This window comes from Branchiostoma lanceolatum, chromosome 5 (assembly GCF_035083965.1).
Source record: "Branchiostoma lanceolatum isolate klBraLanc5 chromosome 5, klBraLanc5.hap2, whole genome shotgun sequence".
Lineage (NCBI taxonomy): Eukaryota > Metazoa > Chordata > Leptocardii > Amphioxiformes > Branchiostomatidae > Branchiostoma > Branchiostoma lanceolatum.
Window position 1 is genome coordinate 12,211,043 of NC_089726.1, and position 9,548 is coordinate 12,220,590.

A 9,548-nucleotide genomic window follows, 5' to 3' on the forward strand; every position below is an offset into this window, starting at 1 on the left:
TATTTGTCTTCCTTGCTTGCTTGCTACTAGAAATTATATGGCCATTGTGTCATTAGTAAATCGTTCTGAAAATAAACGTGTACAGCTTTGTTTTTTGTTTAGCAACTGAAAGCCTACTGAATTACTGGTTTTCAAACACAGATTAGTAACTTTTTAACCACTTACATTATTTAGGCGAGAAGTACAGAGATTTGGAGGTCCCGAACCTCTTGATGACATCATTTGTTTGCAGTCAAGATTGACGTGCAATTTGAAGTAGAGCCTCTAGAGGTCTCTTGTGAGATCTTGCAAACAGTAAGAAATCTAATGACGTCATTTTAGCAACGCCTTTGGCCTTTGGCGCGAGGTAGCTTCGAAGGAAATATTGTTTAGATATGTGGCGCATTAGCCGCCTTGGATCGTACCACAGGCTATGTTAATGTCGAAACTCACCCATCCGAATTTTCAATGTTATATCTTTTACATTGTGTGTCCGTATTTTGCCAGCAATCTCGAAAAGGTCGGCAGGTCCAAGCAAGGAGGTTCCTTGGGACAAGTACATGTACATGTAGGTTAAAAGTACTACTCTCCAAGCAGAGGACCGGTTCCGGCAAGGTTTTTAGGCGTTTTTGTCGGGCTTTCTACTTTTTCATTTTTTTTTGTCTCTTTGGGTTTATAGAGACAACAAAAAATGAAAAAGTAGAAAGCCCGACAAAAACGCCTAAAAACACGTAAAAAAACCTGCCGGAACCCGTCCTCTGCTTGGGGAGTAAAAAGTACTGGCTCCTCGGTCAACAATTTTTGGGGCCATTGTGTAATCTATGGAGCAGTTCCAACTCCAGAATTTCTCAGTCCTTTGATACCCATGAACGTGCGTGTTTCCGCAGTAGGGGATTTCGCCCCTTACTGGGGGCCATGTAGTCAGATACATGAGTTGGCTAGCGTTAATGAAGATCAATACTTCTGAAGTGACAGGCAATTATCGGAAGATCAGCGGGAAAACATCCTCGCTGACGCCACCCAGGGCAGGTCTTTCTTTCACAGATCATGAAGAATACCAAGGACGCTGTGTTCAATGCAACGTCCTCGGGAAAGGTACATTATAAACTCTCTTTTCTCCTTGTATGGTTTTGGAAGTTATCTTGTCGCAATTGCAAAGGCACGTTTCTGCGTGTTTCCCCTGACGATCTATGACCGTAATTCGATCCTCTAAATCGTAACTTAAACGTCATAATCACAGTGCAGCAGTTAGTTCTTTTCTACGTGCGCTTTACTACCAACCTGACCTTCATCAACAGTAAATCAAGGCTGGCTGTTAGACACATGTATAACACTTAAACAGTAGGGGTCATAAATGCTGGCGTGACTATATATGATTACTTTCGCTTGGATTTTGACTCAGTCATCGGAAATAAGTTCACATTCCCAACATTCTAGGAACCCTGCCTACAGCTTTTTCTCACTTTTGAACTCAACGCCAATGACCTTCATCGATGGGAGGGCGACCTCAACCGAAATATGGAGTGCCTCAGATGCAAGAAAGTATGACGAGATTTCACTAGACTCTGCGGGAGTTCTGGCTCGCCCGTTTACTCGTTTTGCCTTCCCGTCAGAAATGATAAGTGCGCAATCACTCACACCTAGGAAAATAGTGCACAGTCGCTTAGTCATTGACCCCTGGCACATCCGTGACTCGTCCTTCAGCGAATTTCACAGAAGTCGACGGGATGCAAACATCTCGCGAGAGTTGCTGGCCCAGTTGGTGGTGGGACAGGTGTTCAGCTGCAAGGGGTTCCCACGCTGATATAGGACAGCTGTATATCAGTCTTGACCATCTAGACAACACTGACAATCCTCTAATTATATAGCAAGATTCTCCGCTTGAGAAACAGGAAGAAATGTGATACAGTACGGCACACAGAAAGTAGCATGAGAAAGGTTTCATAACCTGATACACCTGGCAAAGTCACGAGATGTCACGCTTTTTGAAGAAAGCACACGTTCACTGAAGGTTTTTGTAAACAGCGCCAATTCATCGACAGACGTAAATAAGGCGCTGTACTTGCTGAATGGCACTTATTAAGTTACTTTAATCGGGCTCGAAATTGCTTCTCAACAACTGATACTTGAGCGGTGGAAGCCAAAGCAAAACTAGTCACCTATAGCTAACACGGCATTTTTTCACTAGTAGTACACAATAAACATGTTAGTTGAGAATGAGGGAGGGGCAAATGTGGTTCAAACTTCATGACTGGCTGACTTCCCACGTTCCTTCTCCTTCCAACCCTGGAAATGTTCCCACCTTTGAAGACAAACTCACAGGATGAGCAAGGAGGTTATACCTTCTCGGGTTGAGCGTGGAAACATAGTAATTGACTGAGACTCATAACTTTTGGCTAGATGGCCAGTGAATAAAGGTGTGGGTTTTTTCGTCTCTTGTTTGAAAAATGTAAAGGGGTCAACGAAAACTATTAAAAGTGGACTACGTGACTGTTACTAGTATCAGAACGCCTTGTTCACAGCCGAGCTGTACAGAAACGGTATCGTCGCTCCGGGGTATAACTCGAGCCAAAAGTTACAGGCTGGAGAAATGTTGTGGCTCGCCCCTGAGGGAGGGATCACGCGGCGCGCGCCGGCTAATACCGCGCCTATTACCGTCATCAGGGAGGGGCGGACCACTAATGAACTTTTGTGATGGAGGACCACGAGTAGTTACATGAATTCCACCTCAACACATTTTTTCAGTTCCTTGCTCCACTTTGATCAGATTACCTTGCCTTTCACAGTCTCTACCTAAGGTTGGAAGATGGCCCACAGTGGGAGCGGACTGAAGCTTGCACGGCGGGCATCCAGGCTAGATCTAACCAACTTGGCGTCCTACAAAATAAAGGTATAAATGTGTAAATAGCCTACTAGTATAACGTTTCCACTGGGTATCCCCTCTCCAGGGCCCTACCCTGTTGTAGTATTAGTGGATGTCCCCCGCCGGAGGGTAACCATGACTAATTCTCGGCCTCGACAGAATTCCCGTTGCTTGACAGAACCCATAGCAGTAATGATCAATACAGGCGGAAATGGACTGAGACTCAGACGGAGGTCACAGCAAAAGACTGCTGCATACTGACTTTTGAGAAAAATAACTTTTCGTTGTTTCATATATAAGTAGCTTTTCTTCTTGTAGATGTATGTCACAAAACTTTATTTTTCGTCCTTGCGATAGCAGAACTCGTCTAGATATAGAGCATAACTAGTGCAACTACAGAAACATTAACATGGCAAGAGTATAAAATCGAATTAAATGCTATTGAATGAAATGAAAGGTCATCTGAATATTAGTGTGCATTGAAGGCACGGGTGTTAATCTGGATAGCCTCCACCAGGCCTTCCTACGGGGGTACGGATCGTAGAATTCGGGAAAAAGGGGAAGAATTGGCCAGAAGAGTCAGTCCTCGGAAAGGTTAACATGTCCCCCTCCGAGGATGAAGCCATATTATGGCCAAACTCCCCTGGCAAATATTCTTCATTTAGCTGGCGTAGTTATTAGTCTGGTAGGTTCTACATCAGAGTCTGGTGTCGGCTGGATGCTTTGGGGTCCCGGCCCGACTACCGTGATGCTCTGGACCGTGGAAGCCAGTGGTAGAATGTTGGCTCTCCTGATCAGTGATTTTCATCCTCCCTTTTATCGTTGCTATGACATCAAACAGCTTTAAAGATGGACATTAGTCTCTTGCTTCCTTTTCTTAATAGGTGTGGCATGTCTTTTACTCCCGAAGAAACAACATGGCAACTGAGATGCTTCATCAGAATGTATACGTTTGGCAATTCATATGGAGGGTCGAACCTTGCAACTTCATGAAAGGGGAGATGGGGGAAATAATGCATTGATATCTAGATCTCGTAGAGAGCAGCAAAAGAAAGAGAATACACAGTTGACTGGATGAATGTACTAATCAATGAGCGCACTCCCTCGATCTGTCCTGGTCCACCCTGCCTTTTCTGTAAAGTTGCCTTTATGTTTCCTATAGCCTTCTATTTCCTATTCATAAATATCTAAAGACATGCACTTAAATTGACAGTGTCCTAGTCAGCTGAATTGATGAAGATCACATCTCGACAATTGGTCAAATTATCCCCAAACGGTCCTGAGGTCAGCTAAACTGTCATTCTAAACTTTCCATGGTTTTCCTCTAGTTTCTAAGTCTCACTCTGTCCTCTGTAGCTATTTCGCTGTGTAGTGTATCAAGCGCCACCAAGGGGTATTTTTGGTATGATATTAGTCCAAGATAAGCCAGTTCCACATTACAACTCACGGTACGAGCTCGAGAATGCACAGGTTCAACCTTTGGGAACAAGAACAACTTGCAGAACTTTAGATAAATACTTTCATTTACTTCAGGAATTTGCGGGGTCAGAAACAGAAGCATGTTGGGTGAAAAGACTAATTTCTAGCGTTTGACGTAGTCATTAGCGTGAAATTGAGTTTCTGCATTAACACATTGTGTGTTTGAGCTGTACACAGGTGACTGTTGATTAATGAGCACAGGTGGAGAGCAGGTGCTAGGAGAGGATAAAGGGAGGACTGAAGATGTGATCTTCATTCGAGGCCTTGCTACCAGGCACGAGGGCACCATCGAAGGATTTCTCGAGTTGATCGTTGTTTTATTTTCGCGAGAAATCCTGGAGGCTACGTTGAGGCACGACTACCGAACATTGCAAGCTTTTGCGGCAGACTTCCCGCCAAGGTCTTTCTTCTGTACAACAACAACAAGGAGAGAGACTTCAGGAGACTGAAATAGGATCTTGGCCAGGAGGCGAAATTGAGCCACGACTACCGGACATCGCAAGTCTTTGCGGCAGAGTTCCCGGCAAGATGTTTCTTCTGCACAACAAGGAGGAGATAGACTTTCGGAGACTCTTTTAGGAGCATGGAACGTGCATATGTTTATGGTAGTATCACGCCGTTTTCGTATTTTCAGTTAGTGACAACGTTAATGTGTTGTCTGTATTGGAATGGATAAGCCTAAGAATCTTTTTCTGCTATGAGATGATACTTATACATGATGATTATACTCCATCATTGATATGCAAATAATCTGTTGTTGGCATTCAGCAGTTTTTGATGTTGATGTTATGTCGTAATTAATTTCCTCAGCAGTATCACAGGTGATGTGCTGTTGTCTGTGTAGTAGATACACATGATGATGTTTAACTGTCTTTCATTTGCACAAAGGTATTCCATATATACTCACTGAGGTTGTCAATGAGTACTTATACACGTAATCATGTTTCTTTATGCCGTTTTTTATATGTTTAGACATGTGAACAGGTAATATCTTGGCTGTGGATGCATTGCTGTGGGTTTACTACCGCCCTCAGTATTTCCGCCATATGCAGTGGCGTAAAGGTATGTTTTGTTTTAGTTAAATAGATAGATTTGGAAGGTCTTGCTACCGCCGTCTTTTATATTCAGAAATGAATAGAAATGAATAATAAAGAGACGCTAGTTTGGTGTTTACGTATTGTGGAATTTCAGACCGTTTTTCCTTATCATTATCTTTGATATGCTCGTATTTTGCTGAGATTGATCTATTGTTTGTAGAGAGCACGCATTTATTACTAGTGATTTTTTTTGAAGTCATTGACATGATATGCACACGCATTGGTGCAGGTGATGTGTTGACTGCAGAGAGAATGCAGATATACATGGTGATGTCGCCCAAATACAGGGGCAGTTGATGCATTGAGCAGGTAATTTATATGGTGACGTTATTTTACCCAGGTGATTATTTTATTGTCATGGTATGCCGCAGAAATGGCATGGACAGCACAATGTTTTGGGCAGGCTGTTCTTTGAGCCCGGCGATTTTATGCCGTCACTTGTATGCCCTAGGATTGATGAGAGGATACATGACTTGGAATTGACAAGCGCGCAAATGGACAATGTTTAGTTGTCAGTTGATGCGCCCCAATTGTTTTATCCATTTTTTTGCAGGTTGCATTGATTTCGTCGCTATACAGTGGTGAAACAGTGTGTTATCGGTGGAGAGCACACGATTATTCTACACATGAAGATTTTTCTTAGTAGTGTATTTTTTCTCCAGTTTTGTTAACCTTTAACAAAGGTATGGAAGAATTTTTGTTTGCTAGAGAGCACGCAGACATATTTCAGTATTTGTTTTACGCATATACTGATGCAAGTGATGTCTTGTTCGCAGAAAGCACTCAGATACCCTTGGTGTTTTATTCTTTGTTATACACGTATTTTGATATACTAGGTGATTTGTTTGCACTTTGCAGAGAGGATGCAGATTTACATTTGGTGATATTTTACAGTCTGTGTTTTGCTCGAGCATCGATGCAGGTGTTCTGTTTGGATCGAGTTCACAACATACTTGGAGATGTTTCTTTCTGTCTTTTGACAAACGTTGATACACGTGATGCATTGAGCGGGTAATTGGAATGTTGATGTTTAACCGCAATTGATATGCATGAGCATGGTAGTGATATACCTGTGACGGTACGCCCCAAGAAAGGCGTGGACTAGCACAATTTGTTGCATGGGCAGGCTGCTGTTTGAGCCCGGCAATTTTATGCCGTCAATTGTATGCCCTGGTAGTGATAAGGAATACAGGTTGTGGAATTGATGACCCCGGAGATGGACAATGTTCAGTTGTCAGTTGATTTGTCTAAAAACGTCTGTGGTGTTTGATTTTTTGTTTTGCAGGCTGTATTGATGTATCTGCTATACAGTAGTGCAACATCTTTGGAGAGCAGGTGATTCGTCTACACATTTCGTCACGTTTATTCTGTTTTTAGAAGCTTAAACAAAGATGTGGATGAACTTTGTTTGCAGAGAACATGCAGATATGTTTAAGTCTTAGTTATACGGGTACATTTAGGAAGGTCATATCTTGTTTGCAGAGAGCACACATTTATCTTTCGTGATGTTTACGGCTTTGTTACACACAAATATGGATTCAGGTTATTTCTTTTTTGCAGAGAAGACGTATGCAGATATATTGGTGACATTTTACAGTTTTTGTTATACATATATATTAATGCAGGTGTTTTGTTGTTTGCAGAGAGTACGCACATTTGTTCCGGTGACGTTTCACAGTCTTAGTTATACATATTTTTGGATCCAGGCGATTTGTCGTTCGCAGAGACTCTGAGAGAGCACGCAGATGTACATGTTTATTGCATAGCCTTTGTTTAATATATCACAATATCACGTATTTTGATATACATGATTTGTTGTTTGCAGAAAGGATGCAGAAAGGATGCAGAATTAAGCATTGATTCAGCTGAACACCTGTTTCACACCTCACAAACTTACATGGAAGTGTTTCACAGTCTCTACTTGCACAAATGTTGGTGCAGCTGATTGATACATTGGGCAGGAAGTTTAAATGTGCTATTGTGCTGTTTTTGTTATGTATGAGCCCGGTAACATTTTGCAGGTGTTTTTAAGCCCTAAGAATGAAGACCAAATTGGCGTGTTGAGTAAAGTTACATTTTATACACTACTTACTGTATAGTTTAGTTCTTTTGTTCTTGAGAGTGAGTATGACTTGACGGATACCTGGATTTTCAGCAATCCGCAGGCTGAATTATGAGCCTTTCAGGCTAGCTTTTCGTCATGATGAAAAATTTGTGTCGGGTTGTGTCTGAGTTTCTTATATTTGTAGGCATTTGAGCTCAGTGATTTTGTGGTCTCTTATTTTGACATAAAGAATTCGTTGGCACTTGGCCAGTAGGAAACAATTTGTTTCTGGAGGTGCACGAGTAGTAATATTTGTATCATATTTGGCTACTGAAAGAAGTAATTTGTTTTATTTGGATGACCATACTTTCATGTTTTCGTTTACGTTGCAGGTTATGAAATACGGCAGTCTTCAGATGTATTTAGAGAATACTTTGTTGCTTAAGTGTGACATAACTAATTAAGAGTGGAGTTAACTTGTTTGAAAGTTGTTTTACTTAGGTTTGTGTATTGAGTAACGTTTTCTGTACAAGATATTAACTGTTGTATGTTTAATTAGTTTCAGACGTTATGAAGGAAGGATTTTGTAAGGTTACGGATAAGATCCAAGATCCATTACTTTAGTAGCTGACATACTACCGTATTGGCTAGCAGAGCAGAGGGTACACAGGACTAGTTTTATTGTTGGGATTCGAGAAGTGGAAGCAGTTTCCGGGTTAATTCCCAGAGATTGTTCTTTCAACAGTACTTTTATTTGTGTTGTATGTGTTGGAAGTCATAAGAAACACACTCTTTGCAGCGGTTGAGTAACCATTTTACACCTTTTAGGTGGGTACATTTGCAGGCAGAACTTGATTCATCTGGAAATTTTTAGGTTGTCGGTAATAATTTAACAGCAGCAAATAGTCTTCTAGAAAAGAAGGTGGTTAAAACACAAGGGCAGTTATTAACCTTTGACTGTTAATTAGACTGTACATAATTTGTACTGTTGCTATGTTGGAAAAGTATTGTTATTAAGGTCACATTGATTTTCTTTTTCTAGAGGACTTACTAGGACCAGAGAACTTCAGGAAAAAGCAGCTGTCCTACACTAGTGCAGGGAATTAGTTTAGAACTTGTCATAAATTGTAGTTGCTGATGTTTCAGTTTTTGGTCCACTTTAGCAGAAGTAACGACTGCGCAGACAGGATGTTTATAGGAAGATGGAAAAGTGAAAAGGAAGGTTATTCTACAGATCATCTGAAAGATAGATGACCAGTTCTTTGCCTCTAGACTTTCAGGTACTTGGAGCGTTCCATTTCTTCCCCTTCTTTGATCAGTCGACAAGATGCCGTGCCTAAAGCAGACGGCTCCCCCCTAAACAGTGTGTGGTGTTTGACTGTTTGCATCTTGGGGGGGTATAGCGAGGATAGTTTAATGCAGAAAAGACTAATTTCTAGCGTTTGACGTAGTCATTAGCGTGAAATTGAGTTTCTGCATTAACACATTGTGTGTTTGAGCTGTACACAGGTGACTGTTGATTAATGAGCACAGGTGGAGAGCAGGTGCTAGGAGAGGATAAAGGGAGGACTGAAGATGTGATCTTCATTCGAGGCCTTGCTACCAGGCACGAGGGCACCATCGAAGGATTTCTCGAGTTGATCGTTGTTTTATTTTAGTAAGAAATCCCAGAGGAGATATTGTTTGCATTGGGCTCTGGTGTACGTCCCCTACTTTTTTTGGCCTTGTCACTAAAGCAAGGTTTTTTTAGGGGTTGCGTAGCCGGCAAACAATGTAGTCAGTTGACTAATTCGCCGTTTGTCGAGTTCCTTTATGTTTCGACTGTTGTTACAGTAATCTTTCGGCAAGTTTTGTTTGTATTGAGTCGAGTGTTCTAGACTGTCTAGGCACACGATGACAGTGTAATAAATGTTCATTGGATTCATTAAACTCCGTGCTGTGCCCGTGCCTAAAGCAGACGGCTCCCCCCTAAACAGTGTGTGGTGTTTGACTGTTTGCATCTTGGGGGGGTATAGCGAGGATAGTTTAATGCAGAAATGTAAAAGCAGTTCCCCGGACGCCGATTGTACGTCAGGCAATGTTAATT

General features: G+C 41.7%; 1 long non-coding RNA gene across 1 annotated transcript; it reads left to right on the top strand.

Annotated features, from left to right (window-relative positions):
* Positions 1–4,407: 4,407 nt before the first annotated feature.
* Positions 4,408–9,435, top strand: LOC136435183 (uncharacterized). The gene is made up of 2 exons (XR_010755815.1): positions 4,408–4,926; positions 5,294–9,435. It is a non-coding gene; the product is annotated as an uncharacterized lncRNA (long non-coding RNA).
* Positions 9,436–9,548: the final 113 nt, after the last annotated feature.